We start from the raw sequence: 14,397 nt of genomic DNA on the forward strand, positions 1-14,397 counted from the left end.
GTGGGATCTTCCCAGACTGGGGCACGAACCCATGTCCCCTGCATCGGCAGGCGGATTCTCAACCACTGCACCACCAGGGAAGCCCCAGATTTTACTATTTTTAATTATAGAAGTGCAGAATAACAGCTCATTTTAAAAGTTTTCACTCATTTTATTACTAGTGAAGCTTTCTTTTACCATGTACTTATTTTCCCAAATTGTTTTGCAGAATAAGGATTTTTTCAAAAAAATATACATGCCTAGTATAAGAAACCCAGTTACAAAGGTAAAAATAATTATTGCTAAAAAATGTCTCACCACTCAGATATAATAATCAGATTATATTAAGTGATCATCATTCCAGACAACCCAACGCAAGTATACATTTCTTTAAAAAAAACCATTTTATAGAGTTATGATTAACATATAAAACACTATATATATCCAATGTCTAAACTTGATGGTTAAACACAAGAATCCATCACCACCATCAAGGCCACAGACGTATTCATCATCTCCCAAAGTTTCCTCCTGCCCTTTATGATTAGTGTGTGTGGGGTGGGGTGCTGTGTGTTGTAAGAACACTTAACATAAGATTTACCTCCTTAGATTTTAAACATAGGATAAGCATTGTTAGCTATATAAGCTCTATGCTGTATAGTACATCTCCAGAACCCATTTATTGTGTAACTGAAACTTCATACCCTTTGACCATCACCTCCCTATTTCTCCCTCCCTTTATCCCCTCATAACCACCAACTTACTCTCTGCTCTTATGAGTTTGATTTATATTCTCTTCTACATCTTAATTGACTAAATATCATTGTCCAAAAGTGTTTGTTTGTTTTAAAGTCATAGGCAAGGGTGGCCCCTGAAATTGGAACAATGAGGCAGCAAAAACTTGGGTAACAAACCGCCACCTCTCATTCATAAACGTGACTTCTCTCATTTCCAGGATCCCCAGTTTCCTCTGTGGTTGGTCCTTTTATTCTCATGCTGGAGACCTTGCCTTGAAAGCATGGGATATTCCTAAGCATGTACATTAAGCATGTAATTTACTAGGTCTAAAGCATTGTAATGTCACCCTATGAAAACTTGTCCACCTGAAACAGAGTTGTATCATTTCCCTATATCCCATCCTTTCAAAACATGGAGTAGTTCAACATATAGGTTTTTCTCTGTGTTCATATTAATTTATATAATTACAATAATATCTGCCATTTGTATAGAAGTTTCAAATGATTTCACTTCTGTTCTCATTTTTGATTCCTAATATACTATCATTTACATGATATCATTACATACATAATTTACGATGGCTGAATCAATTGTCCAAGGTCCCATAAACCTACCTCTTTTGCCCTAAATTTGATCTTGTGCTACAACACATCAACCTATTTGGATTTGAAGAGTATTTATTTTCCATATAACTTTAAGATGGATTGCAGACTCCTCACAGATTTTGTCTGCTGTGTTAGTTTTATATCGCACCTTGGACAGTTTATAAAAATTTATACATAGGGCTTCCCTGGTGGCGCAGTGGTTGAGAGTCCGCCTGTCGATGCAGGGGACACGGGTTCATGCCCCAGTCCGGGAAGATCCCACATGCTGCAGAGCAGCTGGGCCCGTGAGACATGGCCACTGAGCCTGCGCGTCCGGAGCCTGTGCTTTGCAACGGGAGAGGCCACAACAGAGAGAGGCCCGCGTACCGCAAAAAAAAAAAAAAAAAAAAAAAAAAAAAAAAAAAAAATCAAGTAATCAGCTCAATAGATGCAGGAAAAGCATTTGAAAAAAGATCAATCATCCTTCACGATAAAAATACCCAGAAAACTAAGAATAGAAATGAACTTCTTAAACTTGACAAAGGGCAATTCTGAAATAAAACTACAGCTAACAACACACTTTATGGTGAAAGATTGAATGATTTCCCCTGAGAGAGGGAACAATGAAAAGAAAACTACTCTTAACCCATCTATTAAATGAGCAGGAGTGTGTGTGTGTGTGTGTGTGTGTGTGTGTGTGTGATTGTGATAAAATTCACCACTGTAATTTTAGAGTGTTCAATTCAGTGGCATTCAGTACATTCACAATACTGTGTAAGCATCACCACTGTCTAGTTCCAGAATTTTTCATCACCACAAAAGGAAATCCTGTACTCCCCATTCTCTGCCCCCTCCAGCCCTAGGCAACCACTAATCTAATATCTGTCTCTATGGATTTGCCTCTTCTGGGTATTTCCTATAAATAGAATCATACAATATGTGGCTCCTTTCACTGAGTCTAATGTTTTCAAAGTTCATCCACATTGTCACATACATCAGTACTTCATTCCTTTTTAGGGCTGAATAATATTTCACTGTATGGAGAGACCACATTTTGCTTATCCAGGCATCTGTTGAGGAACAGCTGTGTGCATTTTAACAGAAAGATAGCCTTTACCCTCAAGGAATGAATCTCTATGGTGGGATTTCAAGCATAACATCAAACTGGAGAAAAGAGAGTTGGGAGCAAGGGCCTTTCTCAGGACTTTCAAGTCACAATTTAGAAATCACTTATGCTGTGACTAGCTCTGTGGGAGTGACAATGAGGCAGGATGTCTAATGGTACATGCTCCCCACAGGTGTCAAGACTTCCAATCCACTTCCGCCTGGTAGGGAGGTTACTACAGGACAGCATCTGGAAGGCTCTTGGAATCAGAGCTTACATCTCAGGCTACTCACCCCCCATTTCACTGGGGGAGGATATGTCATAAGAATAACTAGGTTTCCACACACAGGCTGTTTGCACAAGCATAAAGGAAGGATCTGAGTGATCCCCTGGATAATTTAATCCCCACATAAGCCCAATTGCTGTCTTGGGTTCTCTCCATAACATATATACACACATTAAAATTAATTATGCAACTGCTCATAATGCACCAAATAGGTCTTCTTAAAGGTAGTTAAATCAGTCCAGTTTGAAAACATTTGGCTTGGCAAAGCTTTCTTTGTGAGGCTAAGAAATGTAGTGGTTCAGAACAAAGGTTTTAAAATCAGGTAGACCTACATTCAAATAGTGCCTCTGCTACCATTAGCTCTGGGAATTTAAACAGGAGTTACAACCTCAATTTCTTCACCTATAAGCTGGAAACAATAGCTAACAGTACCAAACTCAGTGGATTCTTACCACCATATGTGAAGAATGCAGCATGGTGCCTAGCAGAAGCAAATTTTAATGTTTTTATTAAAAATCACCATCGTCCACGTTTCCTGAGATTTTATGAAAGGACACACTAAGGATCGCCACTGCCAACTCTGCCTTATTCAATACAATTAAACCATGAGCTGAAATGGTTCCAATTGAGCCCAGCGTCTTACATTCCTATCGATTCCACCCAGTAGCTGAATTTGGGGGAGGCAAAGAAAAAGGACCCACACAAAACTTTCCCAGTTGAAGACATTTTTATTTTGGTAACGCACCTGAGTCCCTGGCAGGATGGGCCTGTCCTCCGCGGGGGCAATGGGGTGTTTGGGAGAGGATGGGGGCCCTGCCCTGAGGGGGCAGCTGGGGGATGAGGCAAAGGGCTTTGCGACCGTGATACGTCACAAAGGGCTTTGGGACCGTGATACGTCACAAAGGGCATCAGAGGATAAATAGGCTGTGCCAGGGGGTTAGGCTGAGAAAGTGGTTACTTCTCTCACTAGGACGGAAGTTCACCACAGCCTCTTGGGGAGATAAAAACCCAGAAGCAGAAGTGAGGTGAGGCGGAGGGCAGCCTACCATAGCTCTCGACACACTTGAAGAGATTCAGCCTGGGCTCCAGGCGCCCTGCAGCGTCCCCGCTGGGATCATCTGTGCCCCTACCCACACCCCTGCCTCTGGGAGACCCTGAGGCAAACGTGGGGGCCTGTGGGGCGGGCTTGGAAGACCTGCCGTGGGGCCGCCTGTGTGCCGCAGGAGCGTCGCAGCTCGCTCTTCTGCCCGTGAGGCCGAGGGAGGGAGGAGCCAGGGACCCGCCTTCACCGCGCTGCCTGTCGGGATCAAAGACAGCCATGAGTGGGGACTCTCTGCTCCCGTATCACACGGCCCGGAGCAGCACCTGGGTGGACCTGTTCCACACCACCACGGGGAAGCTGCAGCGGCAACTGCACAAGGGCGAATACGACATATTCAAGTGCGCAGCCGTATTCGAGAGCGACTTTATCCAGGTCACGAAGAGGGGAGACGCGATTGACGTGCACAACTGGGGCGGCATGGTGACCATGGGCATCACATCCAGCAGCCCCGTCCTCCCACTCCCAGACATCATGCTGCTGGCCCGACGGGCCACCGGCTGTGAAAAGCACGCCGAGCGCAGCCAGGCCACCAAGGGGAAGAGCCACAAGGCTGCAAAGACCTTAGAGCTCACCAGGCTCCTTCCCTTGGACTTCGTGAGGATCTCCACTCACAATCGTGAGAAGCAACAGCTGCGCGTGAAGCTTGCCACTGGCCGCTGCTTCTACCTGCAGCTGTGTCCCCCGCTGGACGCGCGGGAAGACCTCTTCGCCGAGTGGGAACAGCTCATTGACCTCCTGCGACCACCAGTGGACAGCGAAAGCCACACCTATGCCGTTCCCGTCTGGGACATGACCTGCATGCCTGTGCTCGAGGAGGAGCAGGACGGGAGGAGCCCGGCTGTGGAGGATTTCCAAGGAAAGGGGCATCGGGACCAGGTGAGCGTCAGCAGCTTCCACACGTGCCCTGAGGTGGCCGGGGCCACGCCTGCAGCTTCTGCTGGGGGGCACGGAATCCAACTGGACTCCCACCAGCCCGACACCATGCCCGATGTGGCCACTGCGAAAGCACAGCCTACTACACGGCTTGACAAAGCGTCAGCATCGCAGTCAACGACAAAGGTGGAGACAGCACGGGTGGCAGGAGGCACCGCAGCGGGTGCTTTGAGCACGGCAGTGATCAAGTCTCCTGCCGCTGAAGAGCGGAGCACGGCCATAGCAGCCACAGCCAGCGACGGGCCCGGAGGAAGCGAAACCACCATAGCCACTGGGGACACTGCCAGAACATCCCTGAGGAGCGGGAAAACGGCCTTGGCAGGTGCTGAGAACAATTCACAGTATGCTTCCAGCACGTCCACCAGCCTCTCCGCAGGGGCCGGCATGACTGTGGTCGGAGCAGAACCTACCAGCAAGACTGTCAAAGGAAGAGCCGACAGGGAGGATGAGGGGACCCTCGTCTCAAGCTTGCCACAGGAAGGCAAAGTGAGCGAACAGGATGGCAGCTCACAGAGAGTGTCCCAGGCCCGCAAGGGAAGAAGGGAGAGGAGGGAGCACTGGGGAGAGGACAGAGCTCTTACGAGCCCCTCGCTCTGCAGTTCCGTGGAAAGCCACCAGGAGGCAGCGGGGAGCAAGACCATCCCCAAAGCAGCTGGCCCGTGCTCAGGCGGCCGCAGAGCCACTAGAGATGACCAAAAGGCCAAAGGCCACGGCAGCCCGGGGGGCAGCGAGCAGGGCACTGCTCCCAAAGGCATCAACCGTGCTCCCATCACCAGTGAGTCCAAGACCTCGCACAAATCGGGCAGGAGCACATCTCCAGCGCGTTCAGGTCCCACCAGCAAGAGACTCAGCAGGATCAGCGCTTTCTTCAGGAACATGAGAGCCAGACTTACCAGAAAGACAGTGGCCTCATCATGAAATAAACATGGGAGCATCCTGGCGAAGCCAGTGCAAGGGACCCGAATGGAGGCCATCCCAGAGACAGCAGAGAGTGGCCAGGGGCTGGATATCGCTGGTGTGACATCTTAGACCATGGAGCCAGTGACCGTTGAAGGCCATCAATAGGACCTAGAGCTGGGAGCTGCAAAGGGGACCAGGGCTCTGGGAAATACCCCTGGAGAGCCCATTTCAGCTTCCTTACTGCAATTTAAATAAAAAACCATACACTCTGAGAATGCATGCAGTGTTTTGTCTGAATTTCTAGGTCCCGAAGCCCAGCCGTAGCCTCACAGTGGATTCTGTGATGTCAGCTGTGCCACAGTCTGAGACCCAGTGTCCAGGCAAGGGCAGCCCCACCTCACACACATGCTCAGCGCCAACAGCAGTGCTCCATCTGGCTTCGACTCCTTTGTGGCTTTGCCCCTCAGAGCCATGGCTCAAAGTCAGACTATGGTCTGGGAAGCTCTCTTTCACTATCCCCCTATTCTTTTTTTTTTTTTTTTTTTTTTTTTTTTGCGGTACACGGGCCACTCACTGTTGTGGCCTCTCCCATCGCGGAGCACAGGCTCCGGACGCGCAGGCCCAGCGGCCATGGCTCACGGGCCCAGCCGCTGCGCGGCATGTGGGATCTTCCAGGACCGGGGCACGAACTCATGTTCCCTGCATCGGCAGGTGGACTCTCAACCACTGCGCCGCCAGGGAATCCCCCCCCCCCATTCTTTGTATAAACGCTTATTCCCCCGGAAGGTCTGTAAACAGAGCCAGAACAGGACTCACGGCCCCTCGGGCTATTCAGTGGACAGAAATAAGGGTGGCAGTATTAGCTAGCAGTCAGAACAGCAAGCACTCTCATCTAGACTTAGCCGTTCCCTGCCCAGGTATATACCCTGGAGAAACACACATGTTCTAAGAAACAACTCTGAGAATGTTTAGGGCAAAAATAACTTAACAGCAAAACACGGGAAACAGCCCAAATTTCCATCAGCAGAATTAATACAGCAGGATATGAAGAGACTGGAATATTCAATAGTGAAACATAAATGAGCTACACCCATTAGCATAGATCAACTTCTCATGATTTTTAAAAACATCCAAAGAATGGGATACAGTTCCACTCATGGAACCATTCTGAAACAAGCTCAAACAATGGATTGCATAGGGTACATGTTTAAAAACAACGGTAGCTAAAAATGAGGGAAGAGTAAACACAAACTTGAGGACAGTTTTCTCTAGGGTGGAAAGGCTAGGTCAAGGAGGTTGACACAAGGCTGTTAGTGCTGCTGGGAATTGTTCTGTCTCTTAAGCAAGATGGTAGGTACACAGGTGTTGTATTTTTCACATTTTACTCACTCTGAAATCAGGATGGTCCTACGATCACCGTGGCAGTTGTGAGGAAGTTATTGCCAATGCCTCTCTCTTTTCATCACTTGTATTTATGCACAAAAATGATGTCAGAAAGGCTTGGCATCTTTAAATTACATTGATTTCAGGTAAAGTACAAGAACACTTGTTTGGTTATTAGGAAAAGAAGGAACGATATGCCTATTTTACAGATGAGAACACTGAGGCTCAGAGAAGGTAATGGGATCCGCACATTGTCCTTCGCACAATGGGATCTTTGCAGAACAGTGATCCACCAGCCCACTTCTCTATGCAAAGCCCTGTCTGTAGTGTGCGAAGGAAGCAAGCAGACAAGCCTGAGATAGGACCAGCACAGGAACCCGAGGCACCAGCATTCTTACCATCATGTTCCAAAGCTACAGAGATGAGCATCCATTTTTACTAGATTGAGGGGAGGGAGGGGTGGGGGCTGGGAGCCGGCTTTCGAACTTCAGTGAGCTCACAGCTCTTAGCTGGCCTTATCTGGAGAGCATCCATTCCACCCTTGAGCTGTGTCTGGCTCCCAGGCTTCTACCTCTAGCCTCTGGCATGACCCGGGCTGCAGCCAGAAACAGGCTCCCACCTGAAATTCCAGCGTTCACTCCTGGAACGTCCAGCATCCAGTCCTCCTCCGGACACTAATTAAACTTTTGAATGCCCTGCTCAGAAGGGTTTCTCCACACCAAATCTGCAGGAACTTTTTTCTTCTGGGGCTCCAAAACCAAATCCTTAAAGCTCACATGAGGGAGAGTATTTGTTAGGTCAGAGCATCCTTGTTGATTGGACCTTCAGTTTGTGACTTCCACAGACCTCATCACGGGAGGGTGGGGAGAGGTCTCTTCTGTTGGTGGACGGAATGATGGGCACTTGGTGGGGAGCACTGATGAGAAATGGAGACAGCCCAGGACCTACACATCTGCACTCTTTCCCCTGGCCAAACAAGGTTCCTGACCCCAGAATTAACCCAGAGTTTCCGACAAGACTAGGAGCTGCAGGGAGACACAATTAACGGTTTACTCTCCACCAGCTTTTCCTTGGACCCAAGGAGGAGAAATTACAAAAAGATCACATCACACTCCTTTGATCTTATGATTTCCACACAGGCAAGTGCAGGGAAACACTAGTCTGAAGGAAGAAAATGCATTACAAACACGTGCATAGGGACTGCCCTGGTGGCGCAGTGGTTAAGAATCCGCCTGCCGACGCAGGGGACACGGGTTCGAGCCCTGGTCCAGGAAGATCCCACATGCCACGGAGCAACTAAGCCCGTGCGCCACAACTACTGAGCCTGTGCTCTAGAGCCCGCGAGCCACAACCGCCGAAGCCCGCACGCCTAGAGCCCGTGCTCCCCAACAAGAGAAGCCAAAAATAAATAATAAAATAAATTTACAGGAAAAAAAAAAAAAACAAAACACGTGCATAGCCCCTAGCTGTTTATAAAGTTCTTGAATATGTGTGCCCCCTTCCGATTCTCACGTCTTTCCGTTTTGCAGATAAGCAAACGGAAGTTCAGAGCATTTAAAGGACTTGCTCAAGCTGGGAGGTGATGGTGCAGAGAGGGAGCTACCTCAGTGCAACAACTTTCAGACAGTGTGCCACCCCGGTCCCGCACAGAGGTGCACAGATGGTGGAGGAGACAGGCCAGCACGAGTAATGATCACAACTCTGAGGGACAGATACAATGAGAGACGTGTGTTTGGGGACGGGATCTATTCAGAGGAGGGCTTCTGGGGCATGGGAAGGAGTTATGGGTTAGGGAAGGCTTCACAGGGGAATTGGCACTCACCATCGTCCACGTTTCCTGAGATTTTATGAAAGGACACACTAAGGATCGCCACTGCCAACTCTGCCTTATTCAATACAATTAAACCATGAGCTGAAATGGTTCCAATTGAGCCCAGCGTCTTACATTCCTATCGATTCCACCCAGTAGCTGAATTTGGGGGAGGCAAAGAAAAAGGACCCACACAAAACTTTCCCAGTTGAAGACATTTTTATTTTGGTAACGCACCTGAGTCCCTGGCAGGATGGGCCTGTCCTCCGCGGGGGCAATGGGGTGTTTGGGAGAGGATGGGGGCCCTGCCCTGAGGGGGCAGCTGGGGGATGAGGCAAAGGGCTTTGCGACCGTGATACGTCACAAAGGGCTTTGGGACCGTGATACGTCACAAAGGGCATCAGAGGATAAATAGGCTGTGCCAGGGGGTTAGGCTGAGAAAGTGGTTACTTCTCTCACTAGGACGGAAGTTCACCACAGCCTCTTGGGGAGATAAAAACCCAGAAGCAGAAGTGAGGTGAGGCGGAGGGCAGCCTACCATAGCTCTCGACACACTTGAAGAGATTCAGCCTGGGCTCCAGGCGCCCTGCAGCGTCCCCGCTGGGATCATCTGTGCCCCTACCCACACCCCTGCCTCTGGGAGACCCTGAGGCAAACGTGGGGGCCTGTGGGGCGGGCTTGGAAGACCTGCCGTGGGGCCGCCTGTGTGCCGCAGGAGCGTCGCAGCTCGCTCTTCTGCCCGTGAGGCCGAGGGAGGGAGGAGCCAGGGACCCGCCTTCACCGCGCTGCCTGTCGGGATCAAAGACAGCCATGAGTGGGGACTCTCTGCTCCCGTATCACACGGCCCGGAGCAGCACCTGGGTGGACCTGTTCCACACCACCACGGGGAAGCTGCAGCGGCAACTGCACAAGGGCGAATACGACATATTCAAGTGCGCAGCCGTATTCGAGAGCGACTTTATCCAGGTCACGAAGAGGGGAGACGCGATTGACGTGCACAACTGGGGCGGCATGGTGACCATGGGCATCACATCCAGCAGCCCCGTCCTCCCACTCCCAGACATCATGCTGCTGGCCCGACGGGCCACCGGCTGTGAAAAGCACGCCGAGCGCAGCCAGGCCACCAAGGGGAAGAGCCACAAGGCTGCAAAGACCTTAGAGCTCACCAGGCTCCTTCCCTTGGACTTCGTGAGGATCTCCACTCACAATCGTGAGAAGCAACAGCTGCGCGTGAAGCTTGCCACTGGCCGCTGCTTCTACCTGCAGCTGTGTCCCCCGCTGGACGCGCGGGAAGACCTCTTCGCCGAGTGGGAACAGCTCATTGACCTCCTGCGACCACCAGTGGACAGCGAAAGCCACACCTATGCCGTTCCCGTCTGGGACATGACCTGCATGCCTGTGCTCGAGGAGGAGCAGGACGGGAGGAGCCCGGCTGTGGAGGATTTCCAAGGAAAGGGGCATCGGGACCAGGTGAGCGTCAGCAGCTTCCACACGTGCCCTGAGGTGGCCGGGGCCACGCCTGCAGCTTCTGCTGGGGGGCACGGAATCCAACTGGACTCCCACCAGCCCGACACCATGCCCGATGTGGCCACTGCGAAAGCACAGCCTACTACACGGCTTGACAAAGCGTCAGCATCGCAGTCAACGACAAAGGTGGAGACAGCACGGGTGGCAGGAGGCACCGCAGCGGGTGCTTTGAGCACGGCAGTGATCAAGTCTCCTGCCGCTGAAGAGCGGAGCACGGCCATAGCAGCCACAGCCAGCGACGGGCCCGGAGGAAGCGAAACCACCATAGCCACTGGGGACACTGCCAGAACATCCCTGAGGAGCGGGAAAACGGCCTTGGCAGGTGCTGAGAACAATTCACAGTATGCTTCCAGCACGTCCACCAGCCTCTCCGCAGGGGCCGGCATGACTGTGGTCGGAGCAGAACCTACCAGCAAGACTGTCAAAGGAAGAGCCGACAGGGAGGATGAGGGGACCCTCGTCTCAAGCTTGCCACAGGAAGGCAAAGTGAGCGAACAGGATGGCAGCTCACAGAGAGTGTCCCAGGCCCGCAAGGGAAGAAGGGAGAGGAGGGAGCACTGGGGAGAGGACAGAGCTCTTACGAGCCCCTCGCTCTGCAGTTCCGTGGAAAGCCACCAGGAGGCAGCGGGGAGCAAGACCATCCCCAAAGCAGCTGGCCCGTGCTCAGGCGGCCGCAGAGCCACTAGAGATGACCAAAAGGCCAAAGGCCACGGCAGCCCGGGGGGCAGCGAGCAGGGCACTGCTCCCAAAGGCATCAACCGTGCTCCCATCACCAGTGAGTCCAAGACCTCGCACAAATCGGGCAGGAGCACATCTCCAGCGCGTTCAGGTCCCACCAGCAAGAGACTCAGCAGGATCAGCGCTTTCTTCAGGAACATGAGAGCCAGACTTACCAGAAAGACAGTGGCCTCATCATGAAATAAACATGGGAGCATCCTGGCGAAGCCAGTGCAAGGGACCCGAATGGAGGCCATCCCAGAGACAGCAGAGAGTGGCCAGGGGCTGGATATCGCTGGTGTGACATCTTAGACCATGGAGCCAGTGACCGTTGAAGGCCATCAATAGGACCTAGAGCTGGGAGCTGCAAAGGGGACCAGGGCTCTGGGAAATACCCCTGGAGAGCCCATTTCAGCTTCCTTACTGCAATTTAAATAAAAAACCATACACTCTGAGAATGCATGCAGTGTTTTGTCTGAATTTCTAGGTCCCGAAGCCCAGCCGTAGCCTCACAGTGGATTCTGTGATGTCAGCTGTGCCACAGTCTGAGACCCAGTGTCCAGGCAAGGGCAGCCCCACCTCACACACATGCTCAGCGCCAACAGCAGTGCTCCATCTGGCTTCGACTCCTTTGTGGCTTTGCCCCTCAGAGCCATGGCTCAAAGTCAGACTATGGTCTGGGAAGCTCTCTTTCACTATCCCCCTATTCTTTTTTTTTTTTTTTTTTTTTTTTTTTTTGCGGTACACGGGCCACTCACTGTTGTGGCCTCTCCCATCGCGGAGCACAGGCTCCGGACGCGCAGGCCCAGCGGCCATGGCTCACGGGCCCAGCCGCTGCGCGGCATGTGGGATCTTCCAGGACCGGGGCACGAACTCATGTTCCCTGCATCGGCAGGTGGACTCTCAACCACTGCGCCGCCAGGGAATCCCCCCCCCCCATTCTTTGTATAAACGCTTATTCCCCCGGAAGGTCTGTAAACAGAGCCAGAACAGGACTCACGGCCCCTCGGGCTATTCAGTGGACAGAAATAAGGGTGGCAGTATTAGCTAGCAGTCAGAACAGCAAGCACTCTCATCTAGACTTAGCCGTTCCCTGCCCAGGTATATACCCTGGAGAAACACACATGTTCTAAGAAACAACTCTGAGAATGTTTAGGGCAAAAATAACTTAACAGCAAAACACGGGAAACAGCCCAAATTTCCATCAGCAGAATTAATACAGCAGGATATGAAGAGACTGGAATATTCAATAGTGAAACATAAATGAGCTACACCCATTAGCATAGATCAACTTCTCATGATTTTTAAAAACATCCAAAGAATGGGATACAGTTCCACTCATGGAACCATTCTGAAACAAGCTCAAACAATGGATTGCATAGGGTACATGTTTAAAAACAACGGTAGCTAAAAATGAGGGAAGAGTAAACACAAACTTGAGGACAGTTTTCTCTAGGGTGGAAAGGCTAGGTCAAGGAGGTTGACACAAGGCTGTTAGTGCTGCTGGGAATTGTTCTGTCTCTTAAGCAAGATGGTAGGTACACAGGTGTTGTATTTTTCACATTTTACTCACTCTGAAATCAGGATGGTCCTACGATCACCGTGGCAGTTGTGAGGAAGTTATTGCCAATGCCTCTCTCTTTTCATCACTTGTATTTATGCACAAAAATGATGTCAGAAAGGCTTGGCATCTTTAAATTACATTGATTTCAGGTAAAGTACAAGAACACTTGTTTGGTTATTAGGAAAAGAAGGAACGATATGCCTATTTTACAGATGAGAACACTGAGGCTCAGAGAAGGTAATGGGATCCGCACATTGTCCTTCGCACAATGGGATCTTTGCAGAACAGTGATCCACCAGCCCACTTCTCTATGCAAAGCCCTGTCTGTAGTGTGCGAAGGAAGCAAGCAGACAAGCCTGAGATAGGACCAGCACAGGAACCCGAGGCACCAGCATTCTTACCATCATGTTCCAAAGCTACAGAGATGAGCATCCATTTTTACTAGATTGAGGGGAGGGAGGGGTGGGGGCTGGGAGCCGGCTTTCGAACTTCAGTGAGCTCACAGTTCTTAGCTGGCCTTATCTGGAGAGCATCCATTCCACCCTTGAGCTGTGTCTGGCTCCCAGGCTTCTACCTCTAGCCTCTGGCATGACCCGGGCTGCAGCCAGAAACAGGCTCCCACCTGAAATTCCAGCGTTCACTCCTGGAACGTCCAGCATCCAGTCCTCCTCCGGACACTAATTAAACTTTTGAATGCCCTGCTCAGAAGGGTTTCTCCACACCAAATCTGCAGGAACTTTTTTCTTCTGGGGCTCCAAAACCAAATCCTTAAAGCTCACATGAGGGAGAGTATTTGTTAGGTCAGAGCATCCTTGTTGATTGGACCTTCAGTTTGTGACTTCCACAGACCTCATCACGGGAGGGTGGGGAGAGGTCTCTTCTGTTGGTGGACGGAATGATGGGCACTTGGTGGGGAGCACTGATGAGAAATGGAGACAGCCCAGGACCTACACATCTGCACTCTTTCCCCTGGCCAAACAAGGTTCCTGACCCCAGAATTAACCCAGAGTTTCCGACAAGACTAGGAGCTGCAGGGAGACACAATTAACGGTTTACTCTCCACCAGCTTTTCCTTGGACCCAAGGAGGAGAAATTACAAAAAGATCACATCACACTCCTTTGATCTTATGATTTCCACACAGGCAAGTGCAGGGAAACACTAGTCTGAAGGAAGAAAATGCATTACAAACACGTGCATAGGGACTGCCCTGGTGGCGCAGTGGTTAAGAATCCGCCTGCCGACGCAGGGGACACGGGTTCGAGCCCTGGTCCAGGAAGATCCCACATGCCACGGAGCAACTAAGCCCGTGCGCCACAACTACTGAGCCTGTGCTCTAGAGCCCGCGAGCCACAACCGCCGAAGCCCGCACGCCTAGAGCCCGTGCTCCCCAACAAGAGAAGCCAAAAATAAATAATAAAATAAATTTACAGGAAAAAAAAAAAAAACAAAACACGTGCATAGCCCCTAGCTGTTTATAAAGTTCTTGAATATGTGTGCCCCCTTCCGATTCTCACGTCTTTCCGTTTTGCAGATAAGCAAACGGAAGTTCAGAGCATTTAAAGGACTTGCTCAAGCTGGGAGGTGATGGTGCAGAGAGGGAGCTACCTCAGTGCAACAACTTTCAGACAGTGTGCCACCCCGGTCCCGCACAGAGGTGCACAGATGGTGGAGGAGACAGGCCAGCACGAGTAATGATCACAACTCTGAGGGACAGATACAATGAGAGACGTGTGTTTGGGGACGGGATCTATTCAGAGGAGGGCTTCTG

The 14,397-nt window shown here is 50.8% G+C and overlaps 2 pseudogenes across 2 annotated transcripts; both read left to right on the forward strand.

The window, feature by feature from the left end:
- The first annotated feature begins 3,802 nt into the window (after positions 1-3,802).
- Positions 3,803-5,946, forward strand: LOC309800836 (Golgi-associated RAB2 interactor protein 4-like; annotated as a pseudogene). The gene has a single exon. The product of its transcript is annotated as a Golgi-associated RAB2 interactor protein 4-like (transcript).
- Positions 5,947-9,422: 3,476 nt separating this feature from the next.
- Positions 9,423-11,560, forward strand: LOC309801143 (Golgi-associated RAB2 interactor protein 4-like; annotated as a pseudogene). The gene has a single exon. The product of its transcript is annotated as a Golgi-associated RAB2 interactor protein 4-like (transcript).
- Positions 11,561-14,397: the final 2,837 nt, after the last annotated feature.

Source organism: Mesoplodon mirus, assembly GCF_964341445.2.
Source record: "Mesoplodon mirus genome assembly, chromosome: 3".
NCBI classification, from domain to species: domain Eukaryota; kingdom Metazoa; phylum Chordata; class Mammalia; order Artiodactyla; family Ziphiidae; genus Mesoplodon; species Mesoplodon mirus.